The sequence below is a fragment of the Mus musculus genome, chromosome 15, assembly GCF_000001635.26.
Source record: "Mus musculus strain C57BL/6J chromosome 15, GRCm38.p6 C57BL/6J".
NCBI classification, from domain to species: Eukaryota; Metazoa; Chordata; class Mammalia; order Rodentia; family Muridae; genus Mus; species Mus musculus.
Genome location: NC_000081.6, coordinates 84,154,129 through 84,166,583, shown reverse-complemented (window position 1 = coordinate 84,166,583; position 12,455 = coordinate 84,154,129). Strand labels below are relative to the sequence as shown.

The 12,455-nt window shown below is 46.6% G+C and overlaps 1 long non-coding RNA gene across 1 annotated transcript; it reads left to right on the top strand.

The window, feature by feature from the left end:
• Nucleotides 1-753: 753 nt before the first annotated feature.
• On the top strand, nt 754-1,725 carry Gm33530. The gene is made up of 3 exons (XR_384288.2): nt 754-1,178; nt 1,315-1,405; nt 1,501-1,725. It is a non-coding gene; the product is annotated as a predicted gene, 33530 (long non-coding RNA).
• Nucleotides 1,726-12,455: the final 10,730 nt, after the last annotated feature.

The window sequence follows — 12,455 nt, the reverse complement described above, 5'->3', positions numbered from 1 at the left end:
GTGCTCTTACCCACTGAGCCATCTCACCAGCCCCTGTACACTACTCTTTAATAGAATATTTTAGTTAAAATTTATTTTTAATATTCTTATGTGTATGGGTGTTTTGGCTGCATGCATAGCTGTGTACCACATTCAGGTTTAGTACCCATGAAATCTAGGAGAGAGTATTGGACTCTTGAGCATCTTCTTCCCAGCCCACTCCGGCACTCTGGTTTGGAATGCCCCCCCCCCACACACACACACACTTGGGTCCTACCAGCTGGGGCATCCCTGGAATTGGAGTCACAGACAGTTGTTAATCACTCTATGGGTGCTGGGAACCTAACCCAGGTCCTATGGAGAAGCAACATATGAACCACTGAACCATCTCTCCAGGCCTCTAGTAGAATGGTTTGCTATTGTTTCAGGCAGAAGAAAAAAGAACAAAAGAAAAGTTACAAAATCCCTCACCCCACAGAACAAATTTCTTTTTTTTTTTTTGGTTTTTAGAGACAGGGTTTCTCTGTGTAGCCCTGGCTGTCCTGGCACTCACTTTGTAGACCAGGCTGGCCTCGAACTCAGAAATCCGCCTGCCTCTGCCTCCCGAGTGCTGGGATTAAAGGCGTGCGCCACCACGCCCAGCTAGAACAAATTTCTTTAAAAAAAAAAAAACTTTCTTGAGATAGGCAGTGTGCACACACCTTCAATCCCAGCACTTGGGAAGCAGAGGCAGGTGGAGCTCCAAATTCGAGGTTAGCCTGGTCTACAGAGTGAGTTCCAGGATGACCAGGGCTACACAACACATGTGTTCAGTAATGTGAAATGTGTGATTCCTTCTGCATGAATGTTGCGTAGGATTCAAAAGCTACCCCATCCAGTCATGTCTCAAAGGAACAACACAGGCTGGAATCTTCTGCATGGCAAGAATGGTCCTTGGTACTTCAATATCCAGAGAACAGAATCCCCATTTCCATTATGGAGGGTGAAAACTGTGACAGGGTTGAATCTAGGGGGGAAAAGATGGCTTTACATCCTTTCTCATGGCTCATGTGTCTGTTTGTCCATATTCCTCTCTTGGTCTCCTGTCTGAATTTTAGAAAAATATAAGGGCCCACTGGCCACACATTGTCTTCTTGCCTATCCTCGTGTGCTGAGAGAGACCCGGAAGCAGTCTTCCGAACCAGAAGCATGAGGTTCAGGTGAGGCTAAGCATGAATCACAGTCAGCACGGTGCTAGGAGCCCTTCCCTCTCCCTCATCCCAGGGCTGTGTCTGCCTAACAACCAAACTCCTCACCTGGCCCTTGGATAACCACGACCCACTATTCTGTTGGCAGTGTGGTAGGCTGGTGACATCTCCTGTGCTGAATGAGTTTCCCCATTTGTCACCATCGGTTCACACAAGAGCATGTGACAGCTCTGCCCATGGTAAGAGTGAAGGGCTCTGTAACAGAACCAAGCATCGCAAACATGATGCTGATAGATTTATTCCTTTCCCTCTCCCTCTCTCCCTCTCTAAACAGGTCATGTTTCTAAAGCTAAGCCACCAAGGGCTGTTCTCTTATTTTGGCCACCTCCTTATGCCTGAAACTCCAAGGTCCAGCTATCAAAATTCATTATATGGCTACACCGGCTAACATGTCCAATCATCACCAAGTCATCCGAACACAGGCTTCCCCCGTTTCTCCTTAAAAAACCCTCCTGAAGAAATTCCTGCTGCTGTCTTTGTCAGACCCACAGGCAGCCCCTACCCCTCACCCCATCTAACCTGCTTGTCCCTCTGGAGTAGTAAATCTTCTCTGTACTGAGAATTTGGGGTCTGGATGTATTTTGTGCCCCTTCAAACAAGACCTGTGGCGGCTGTGTCCCCCCCCCCCCCACACACATTTCTCTGCAGGTCTGCAGGATGGGATGTCAGATCTCCATGATAGCAGGGAGGCTGTCCAAGCTTGAATAACGCCCCATTCTTTCCCAAGAGAAAAAGCATCCATTTCTCCACAACTCTGGTATTTACCTCAAAATACACTGTGGGATTGAGTGAAACTGGGCCTGAAAGCTGGGTCTTTCTCCTCTCTGCAGCAGTTCACAATGCCTTGAGTCTATGTGGTACCGATAGAAGCTATTATGCCTTTGCTGTAACAACTGGATGCCTAGGAAACAGAAGACATCATATATTTGAAAATATTTTTATTTTGATAGACAAAATAAGGTTTTAATATTTAGTTAGGTCAAGTCATTTAGGTTTGAAACTATTTGGGAGCTCCAGAGATGGTTCAGCTGTTAAGACCCTTACAGCCTGCAGGGGTCAGGGGCTCAATTCCCAGACCCCGCATAACAGCTCATAGCCATTTCTCATTCCAGTTCTAGGGAATCCAATGCCCTCTTCTGGCTTCCCAGGGCCCTTTTATGCACTTGGTATGTATATACTCATTCAGACTCACACATGCACAGAAACAAAAACAAACAAACAAACAAAGCACATCTCTTTAAAATAAGAGTTTGCATTGTTGGAGAGACTTAAAAACAACCACACACTATTTTTATGTAATCTTTCAAGTGACTACAGTGGTCAACTTTGCCTATCGACTTATATACAATCTAAACTGCCTAATAGCCTTTCCTCTGGCCATGTCTGTGAGGAGTTTTCATTTACCTAAGGAGGGAAGATCCAGAGCAAATTCGGGTGCCACATTGGGACACCCATGGTGTCCCTCTGAAGTCCCACACCACAAGGAGAAAGGCAACTAGGCACCTGCATCCCCACCCCACTCCCACACCACCCTGTCTTTCCTGGTTGTTTGCAATGCAAAAGGCTACTTCCTGATCTTGCTACGTGCCATTCAGTCATGATGGCTTTACCCTCAAACTGAAGCTGGAATAAATCTTTCCTACAGATAAGCGCACTTTCTGCCAAGGCGCTCTCTCTCTCTCTCTCTCTCTCTCTCTCTCTCTCTCTCTCCCTCTCCCCACACCAAAATAATGTAATAAGAAAGCAAATGGGGCTGGAGAGATTCCCAGCAACCACATGGTGGCTCACAACCATCTGTAATGGGATCTGATGCCCTCTTCTGGTGTGTCTGAAGACAGCTACAGTGTACTCATATACATTAAATAAATTTTTAAAAAAGAAAGAATGAATGAAAACAAATAATCCCTTCTTTCCTTAGGTTGCTTTTACCAGATATCATTGTCACAACCACAGGACAAGAAACTGACAGAGACCAAGTCTGTTCCTGGTTTCTGCAGTGGCTCCTGCTGCAGGAAGTCTCCAGACATGCTAGGATAACTGAGGAGCTCTAACTCCTAGATCAGGGTCTTACAAATGTCGGGGATAGATTGTTAGCCTGTAGCATGTCTCCAAGAAACCTTAGCGAAGGTTAATATCACTGGGCAGGAGATATCCAACTCCTTGGCCCAGAGACTGGGAAACAGAGTCACTGTGACTCTTTTAGTATTCATGGATTCTGCATTTTTTATAGTGCCTGTTTGCTAAACTTAATTATAACACACAAACCATCATTTGTGTGCTATTTGTGGACACACACACACACAAAGATGAATACAAATGTGGGTTCCTCAATCCATCTATTTCTGTCTGAATGGAAACAGCAAGCCCTCTTGTTTGGCTCTCTTGCTATTAACAGTGTCCTCCTGGTCTGGTGACAGCCATGTTTTCACACCGGGGTCTTTCTTTTCAGTGTTTTGACTGCTTCAAATGGCCCGTTCCATATCTGAAACTCTGCCTAGGGTTCCTTGGAGCAAGAAGCCTGGGATGTGTCTTACAGAGAAAACACAGCTAAATGAGCAGGAAGATCAGGAGTTCAAGGCCATTATCAACCCCCTTGGGGCTACAAGACACCCTGTCAACAAACAAAACCAGAACAGATTTAAAGAGGAGGGGCTGCAGATAGAACAAAAAAAGATAGATGCATAAAGAGAGGTTTGTTTGCAGGGTGTGTGGTGCATGCTTTCATCCCAGCACTCATGAGACAGAGGTGGATTTCTGAGTTTGAGGCTAGCCTAGTCTACAGAGCGAGTGCCAGAATAGCCAGGGCTACACAGTGAGACCCTGTTTCAATCACAACAACAAAACACAAACAAACAAACAAACAACCCCAAACCAAACAACAACAATAAAAACGGAGGTTTATTTGCAACAAGAGGTTTACAGAAATGGCAGAAATGTGACTGTGTATTGATTTGGAATTGGCTAGTTTTCATCAGTGGAGGTCAGAACTGACTGTGTGTTGAAGCCCAGTTCTTGCGCTGTGTATGTGAGGCCCCGAGTTCACTCTCCAGCCTTGCAGAAAGGAAAGGAGGTACTACATGCCGAGCTGACCTCCGGAGGTAGGGAGGTAGATGCTGGAAATACAGCAAGCATACTGCTTTGACCACACGGAGTTCAGATGGTGGTGAGAGGCTGTGGAGGGCAAATCTCTTCCTTTCACCCTGCTGGGTACCACGTGCCAGCCTCCCTCACCCAGTTACCCAACCCTGCGCCCAGGGCCTGACTGCCTGGAGGCTATCAGTTCTCTGCCAACTTGTCAGATGTCTTGATCATCCTCCAGGAGACTTTCTGCAAATGGGAGGCAGGCCTGCTTCAGCCTGAGACGAAAAGGGAATATAGTGGTGTTGGGATGTGTGGCCTAGAACATCTATGACTGGAGCCTGCACCCTGAGTCCTACACACAGTTCAGGTTCAGACTGGCTACTCATCTTCCTGCGCCCACCTTATCCAACCCTCAGTGATGCCTCGGAATAGAAATACAGGCTCTGGTCTGCACAGTCTTACTGCCTCTGTTTTCGATTGAAAACATACATAGCCTGAGAAGTATAATTCGTACCTTTTCTGAATGTGAATCTCAATTCCCTTGATTCCCATGCGTGCAGAATGACCACTGTCCCTCTCCAGGACTCTTCCAGTCTCCACACATTGACCTTGTCCCTACTGGCTGTCCATCCTCCGGCAGCCCCCACGAATCACTACTCTGCTGTCTGATTCCTGTGTGAAAGACTCCCAGAGAAGCCCCTCACTCAGGTCCTGGGATAATAGCAGACCCCCAAGAACTCACGAGAGACCGAGCTTGATGTAAACCACATGAGGCTTTATTTGGGGAAAGCCAGAGCTCTGGGGACGACTCATATCCCATGCAGGGTTAGAGGAGTCAACCCCGAGGGGAAAGGGGTCCCAGTTTTTATAGGCCCTCAGAGGGGAAAGGAGAAGGGGGGAGTAGGGGATTTCTAGATCTGAACAATGTCTATTCTCAAGAAATGCGTATGGGAGGGGTACAAGGAAGAGTCTGGTGCAGGTGTAGCAACTCTGGATTGGCACAGCTGTGGTTGCTGGGGAGATTTTCTGACTCTATCTTAGTAACCAATATCACAAACACCTGGCAGTGAGGTGCAGCAGTGGCCACACACCTGGGTTCAAGGAATGGTCAGAACATTGGCAGACACACAGGTTCAAGGAGTGGCCAGAGCATTGTGCACCTCTATTTTTCTAAATCAATGAAGCTACTTCTACTAACAATGAAATCTATTTTGCCAATTTTAGGGCTTCTGTGACCTTTTACATTCTGTCAGGATCTTTCATTCCCCACTTCTTCTAGTTACTACTTCTAACCTTAGAACTAAACTGCAATCTCTTCTTCAAGATTCTGCAGAGACTGGTATTGTTGTCTTAGTACTAACAGCTGGACGGCACCAATCTTTTCTTTAATAAAGGTCACCAATTTATTAAGAATTAGTGGGCCACACATCAGCAGTAAGAGCAAAATTATTAGAGGGCCCATCAGAATAGAAATGAGGGTGGTCAACCAAGGGGATTTATTTTTCAGGAGCTCGCTTTACGTGAGAGGTATGAATCTAAGCAGAGATGCCTTCTACTTTGACAGCAGTGGGGGTGGTCAGCAGCACGATGTAGGGGCCTTTTTAACAAGGTTCTAGATTCCCAGCTCAATGTCGTCGGATGAGAACTTTATCTCCCACCTGGAACTGGTGTGGTGCCATTAAATCTCCTGGTTCGTAGGCCTCTTTGAGCTGCTCTCAGGTGGTGTTTCGTACCACTTCACGGGCTTTAATGTGTGTAAACAATGAAGGACCAGGGTTAAATTTTAGAGGATCTAACACTCTCCCCACTTCAGTGAGCAGGGGAGGTCTCCCCCACCCCCGCACAGGCTTTCATATGGAGTGAGCTTAAATTTTCCCAGTGTGTTCCTGACGTGGAACAAGGCAAAGGGAAGGAGGACTGTCTAGTCATTCTCGCCGGTCTCTAAGGTCAATTTAGTCAAGGTCTCCTTTTTATTTATCCTTTTTACCTATCCTGAACTCTGGGGTCTATAAACACAATGTAAAATTCAATTAATCCCCAGTTGGATGGCCAGTCCCTGACTTACCTGGGCAACAAAGGCTGTGAGACCTTATTACCTTAGGTATTCCTTGGAAAATTTTCTTTTAAGATCTTCTTAACCACAACATTGGCAGTTTCTTTTTTTGTTGGGTAGGCCTATACCCATCTTGAAAAGGTATCTATAAAAACTGCTATTGGTATAGATGTTGATGGGCCGCCCCTCAGCCATCTGAAGGGCCTTCTACTAGGAAGCTGCTTCTGTGTACCAGTTTGGAACGTCTGGCCACGGCTGGTTACGTAGATCACTATGGATCCCAGTTTCTTCGGCAAGGATGTCCGCACAGCAGTAAACAGGCAAGGAGTCGTCCGTTTCAGGCAGCAAGGTAGTAGGATTGAGGATAGTAGGAGGAGCAAACATGACCCGTTCAGTCAGCAACAGACTCTGGTAGGGTGGGTCATCCGGGCATTTGTCATCCATTGGTCTGGGGGCTGGCGGATAATGCTTAAAAGAGAGTGGGGGCTACCACAGTTATTTGCTGTCCTAAAGTTAATTTGTTGGCATCTTTAGTGAGTAAGGCTACTGCAGCAACCACCTTTAAACATGTAAGTTATCCGCTGGCCACTGGGTCCAGCTTCTTAGACAAATATGTCACAGGACTCTTCTATGGCCCTAGAGCCTGAGTAAGAACTCCTCTGGCCACCCCCACCCTCTCATTAACATAGAGGATGAAGGGTTTGGTTAGATCTGGCAATGCCAAGGCTGGCGCAGTCAACAGGGCCTCTTTAAAGGTTCTCTGATGTTCTGCTATCCATCTGAATTCTCTACTTTCTTTGGTCAGGGGGTACAAGGGGGCAGCCAGTGTTGTAAACCCAGGTATCCAAAGTCTGCAGAACCCAGGGGTGCCCAAGAATTCTCTCACCTGTCTTAGAGTAGCTGGTGCCAGTACTTGAGTCACCGTCCTTTTTCTTTGCAATAGGCACATTGATCCTTCTCTAAAGTCTTCTGGACATGTCTTTTTCTTCTAGGTCTAGGTTCTCTGTTGCCCAGGTACCCTCTCTGTCTAATTCTCAGGCCTGTTCCTTCCTTTACGCTCCCCTACTACTGCAACCAAAATCCTGCTTAAGTTCCTCTCCTGTCTTCTATCCTTTTTATTCTCCCTCTCTTCTTTTTTTTCTTTCTGTCTCTCTCTTATTCTCTCTCTCTTGTGATACACCTTTTCTGCCTCCCTGACTAAATCTTGTAAAGCCATGGCATGTAATCTTTAAAAGCCATACCAACCGCGGCTTGTTGACCCTCAGAGGTTGGGTCAAAAGGAGTAGAGCATCTATAAGCTTCCATCAATCTTCCCAGAAAAACAGACGGGGCTCTTAGGGCCCTTCATCACCTCTCTTACTGTAGCCAAATTGGTGGGGCATCTCACAGCCAGGCCAGAAAGCGCACTGGTCTAGGCGGGGTCCGCACTGCCACTGCTGCTGCCGCTGCCACCGCCGCCCCTGTGCTTGCTGCTTCTTAGGGCAGAAAGTGAGGGCCCTGTGCTGACCCACCTGCACACATGAGAGCAGCATGGGAAGGGCGCCACTGAGAGACGCGAGGAATCCATGGTTTAATTTATGGTGGTGAATTCTGGATGAGGTAAGGCTGTTGATCTGGGTGGGACCCAGGTCCGCTCTGTAAAACAATGGCTTTAACTTCAAAGATAAGAGTCAAATCAAAAGTCCCCTCCGGTGGCCATTTTACATTAAAAGCCACTCAGAGGCACAAAAAGTCTGTCAAGGTCCCCTCTTAATTTCTACTGAAAGATTATGGGCCCTTGATCTAACTTCAGTCCAGTGGTCTAAAGTCAAACTTGGGGGGGGGCGTCGTTACAGTCTGTCCTATCGTCCAATATCACAGAAAACACGAAACAGACACAACACACACACACACACACACACTGACAAATGCCCATCTTGTAACGGACAAACAAAACCAACTCAGACATGCAAAAAAGTCAGGGAAGCGTGTAAGTCTTCCAATCTAGGAAGACTACCAACTCTTCACTTCTGGCCCAGACGGACTCCTGGAGTACTTCCCATTGCTCTGGGGCATCCCCCAGAGCAAGCAGAAGCCTCATCCCGAGGCACAGGTCTCCGTTTCTCACAAAACGTAGGGCTGCAAATTTCAGCACTGAACCTCACCGGCTCACAGAAATATTTTTAGACAAAAAATTTCACCTCTAAGTGGGTCTTAGGAGATGTGGGTGGTTGCGCCAATCCCAGGACGAGCCCCCAAATGAAAGACTCCCAGAGAAGCCCCTCACTCAGGCCCCGGCATAATAGCAGACCCCCAAGAACTCACGAGAGACCAAGCTTGATGTAAACCACATGAGGCTTTATTCGGGGAAAGCCAGAGCTCTGGGGACGATTCATATCCCATGCAGGGGTAGAGGAGTTGACCCCGAGGAGGAAGGGGTCCCAGTTTTTATAGGCCCTCAGGGGGGAAAGGAGAAGGCGCAGGGAATCCATGGTTTGATTTATGGCGGTGAATTCTGGATGAGGTAAGCTGTTGATCTGGGTGGGACCCAGGTCTGCTCTGTAAAACAATGGCTTACATTGTTTTACAGATCTGAACAATGTCTATTCTCAAGAAATAGGTATGGGAGGGGTACAAGGAAAGAGTCTGGTGCAGGTGCAGCAACTCTGGATTGGCCCAGCTGTGGTTGCTGGGGAGATTTTCTGACTCTATCTTAGCAACCAATATCACAAACACCTGGCAGTGAGGTGCAGCAGTGGCCACACACCTGGGTTCAAGGAATGGTCAGAACATTGGCAGACACACAGGTTCAAGGAGTGGCCAGAGCATTGTGCACCTCATTTTTCTAAATCAATGAAGCTACTTCTACTAACAATAAAATCTATTTTGCCAATTTCAGGGCTTCTGTGACCTTTTACATTCTGTTAGGATCTTTCATGTGCATTGAACAGATGGCTTTGTTTCCCTTCTGTGTGCCGCTGTGGTATTAACAGAGGTAGACACCGTGTGTCTTTCCACGGTGCCAGAAAATGACAAATCGGCCAGCCTTTCCGTTTTCTTGCCTTCTCGTGAGCATGCTTGGCAACAGTGGCCTTGCCCATCAGCATCTCTGTACTCCATCCTGACGTTTATGTATATGGGTGTTTTGCCTGCAGATGCCAGAAGAGGGTGTTGGATCCCCTCGGGCTAGAATTATAGACAGTTGTGAGTCCCTGAGAAAGGAACCATGCCTGGGTCCTTTGAAAGAGCAAGCAGCCAGTGCTCTTAATGGCTGTGCCCTCTCTCCAGGCCCCCATCCCAATCTTTTTTTTCTTTAAGATTTGTTTATTTATTCTATGTCTATTTATGTATATGTTTATTTATTTTATGTACACTGTTGCTGTACAGATGGTTGTGAGTCACTTTGTGGTTGCTGAGAATTGAGCTCAGGACCTCTACTAGCTCCAACCCTGCTCGCTCCTGCTCAAAGATTTATTTATTATTATATGTAAGTACACTCTAGCTGTCTTTAGATGTACCAGAAGAGAGTGTCAGATCTCATTATGGATGGTTGTGAGCCACCATGTGGTTGCTGGGATTTGAACTTAAGACCTTCAGAAGAGCAGTCAGTGCTCCTAACCACTGAGCCATCTCACCAGCCCTGCCCCCCACCCCCCACCCCCACTCCACTCTTAAACATGGGTTGCGGAACAGTTGAAAGAAGGTGAAAGCAGCACTGGGTTCTGGAAGCTTCCCCGAACCAGAGGCTGACCTGATACAAGTCAGCTGACCTCACTTAGCCCTCAACTGGTCAGCTAAGGGACTGACCTTATCACTCAGTCCAGGGCTGTTCCCACAGGGGCTGCCAAGGTACCCAACAGGTTCTAACAGAAGGTTCCAAAAGGCCAACCAAATACAGAGTGCTGCACTGAATCAAGCCCCAGTTGATTTGAGTTTATCACCTGCCCATTCATGTGGTGGACAGGTGCTACCTTATTCCTGGATTTCATGTCCTTTTCTGGGGTGAGAGGTTACATCATCTGTCAGTGTGTTGCAAGCTCCTGGCCTGACTTCTCTCCGGTGATTTTGATGGGATTCAGTGTGATTTGGCCACCGGTGATCATTTTGTATTTGTGTGGATAAGCAATTGATTGACTAGTGCTGGACCGACGGTCTTACTCATAGATCCACAGGGCAGAGTCACCTGCCTCAGCACTTTCTCTCAGAGGACCCAACTGCTGTGTTGGCAGAGGATTCATTCCAGGCCAGCCAGGGCTAAGAGCCACTGTTCTTACTGAAGAAGAACCCGACCTAGGCGAGCATGGCAGTCGTTGTCCCTTGTGCAGTTGGGCTCACATGTGTGGACCTGATCTGCTTAATTAGCAAGATGTCCTGAGCTGTGTACAGTGCACAGTGTACTTCCCTTTGTTCAGACAGACTATCAGATAGTCCGGTCTAGCCTCGAACACTCTCTATAGTTGAGGGTGATCTTGAATTCCTGATTATCTTGTCTCCATCTCCTGAGTGATTCACTATCATCATCACCACCAGCAGCAGCATCACCATCACCATCACCATCATTCATTATTATTGTGTGTGTGATGAGTGTGTGGAACCAGACACACATATGCCACATCTTGAATGTGGAAGTCAGAGGACAGCCAGCGTTCAGGAGTCTATTCTCTCCTTCCACTGCTTCTCTCTTGTCATTCACAGCAACAACAACAACAAATGATGCCATACCTTAGGGACTGGAGAGATGGCTCTGCTGTTAAAAGCACTTGTTGCTCTTCCAGAGGACTCAAGTTGGATTCCCACCCCACATCAGGTGGCTCACAACTACCTATAACTCTAGTTCCAGGAGATCTGATGCTCTCTTCTGGCCTTCTTGAGCACACACAGAGACTGTGTGTGTGTGTGTGTGTGTGTGTGTGTGTGTGCATGCACATGTGCATGAGTGTGTATTTATATACATATAAATGTATATATACAAACATATGTATATGTATGTAAATAAAATGAGCCTTTAAAAAAAAATTGGGAGAATTTCAAGTTGCAAAATCCATCCCACAAGAGCAAACTTGTTTGTTTTGTTTTTGTGTTTTTCAAGACAGGGTTTTTCTATGTAATCCTGACTGTCCTGGAACTTGATCCATACACCAGGCTGGCCCTAAACTCAGAGATCCGCCTGCCTCTGCCTCTGTCTCTGTCTCTGTCTGGAGTACTGGGATTAAAGGCATGGGCCATCACGCCGGGCAAGAACAAGCTTTTATTTTTCTAAATCACTTTTTTAAATGGGTCAATTCAATAAATGTATGGACTATCTGTCTAGTTGCTGTTTCACTACTGACCAATGGAATTACAAAGGAAGCCCAAGTTTTACAGTCACTGCCTCAAAAGACTAACACATTGTATTAGTTAGAGCTTTACTGCTGTGTACAGACATTATGACCAAGGCAACTCTTATAAGGACAGCATTTCATTGGGGCTGGCTTATAGGTTCAGAGGTTCAGTCCATTATTATCAAGGTGGGAACATGGCAGCATCCAGGCAGGCTTGGTGCTGAGGAGCTGAGAGTTCTACATCTTCATCTGAAGGCTGCTAGGAGAAGACTGGCTTCCAGGAAGCTAGGATGAGGGTCTTAAAGCCCACACCCTAAGTGACATACCTATTCCAACAAGGCCACACCTACTCCAACAGAGCCACACTCACTCCAACAAGACCACACCTCCAAAAAGTGCCACTCCTTGGCCCAAGCCCCCCCCCCCCCAAAAAAAAAATTCACACATGTGTTGTATTCTTCTGAAATGTAAAGACAGTTCTTTTATGCCTATTATCTTTAGGTTTGGTCTTTTCATTGTGTCCTGGATTTCCTGGATGTTTTGGGTTAGGAGCTTTTTGCTTTTTGTGTTTTCTTTCACACTTGTATCAATGTTTTCTTTTTCTTTCTTTCTTTCTTCCTTTCTTTTTTTTTTAATATTTATTGTTTATGTAAGTATACTGTTGCTGTCTTCAGACACACCAGAAGAGGGCATCAGATCTCATTACGGATGGTTGTGAGCCACCATGTGGTTGCTGGGATTTGATTTGAACTCAGGACCTTCGGAAGAGCAGTCGGTGCTCTTAACTGCTGAGCC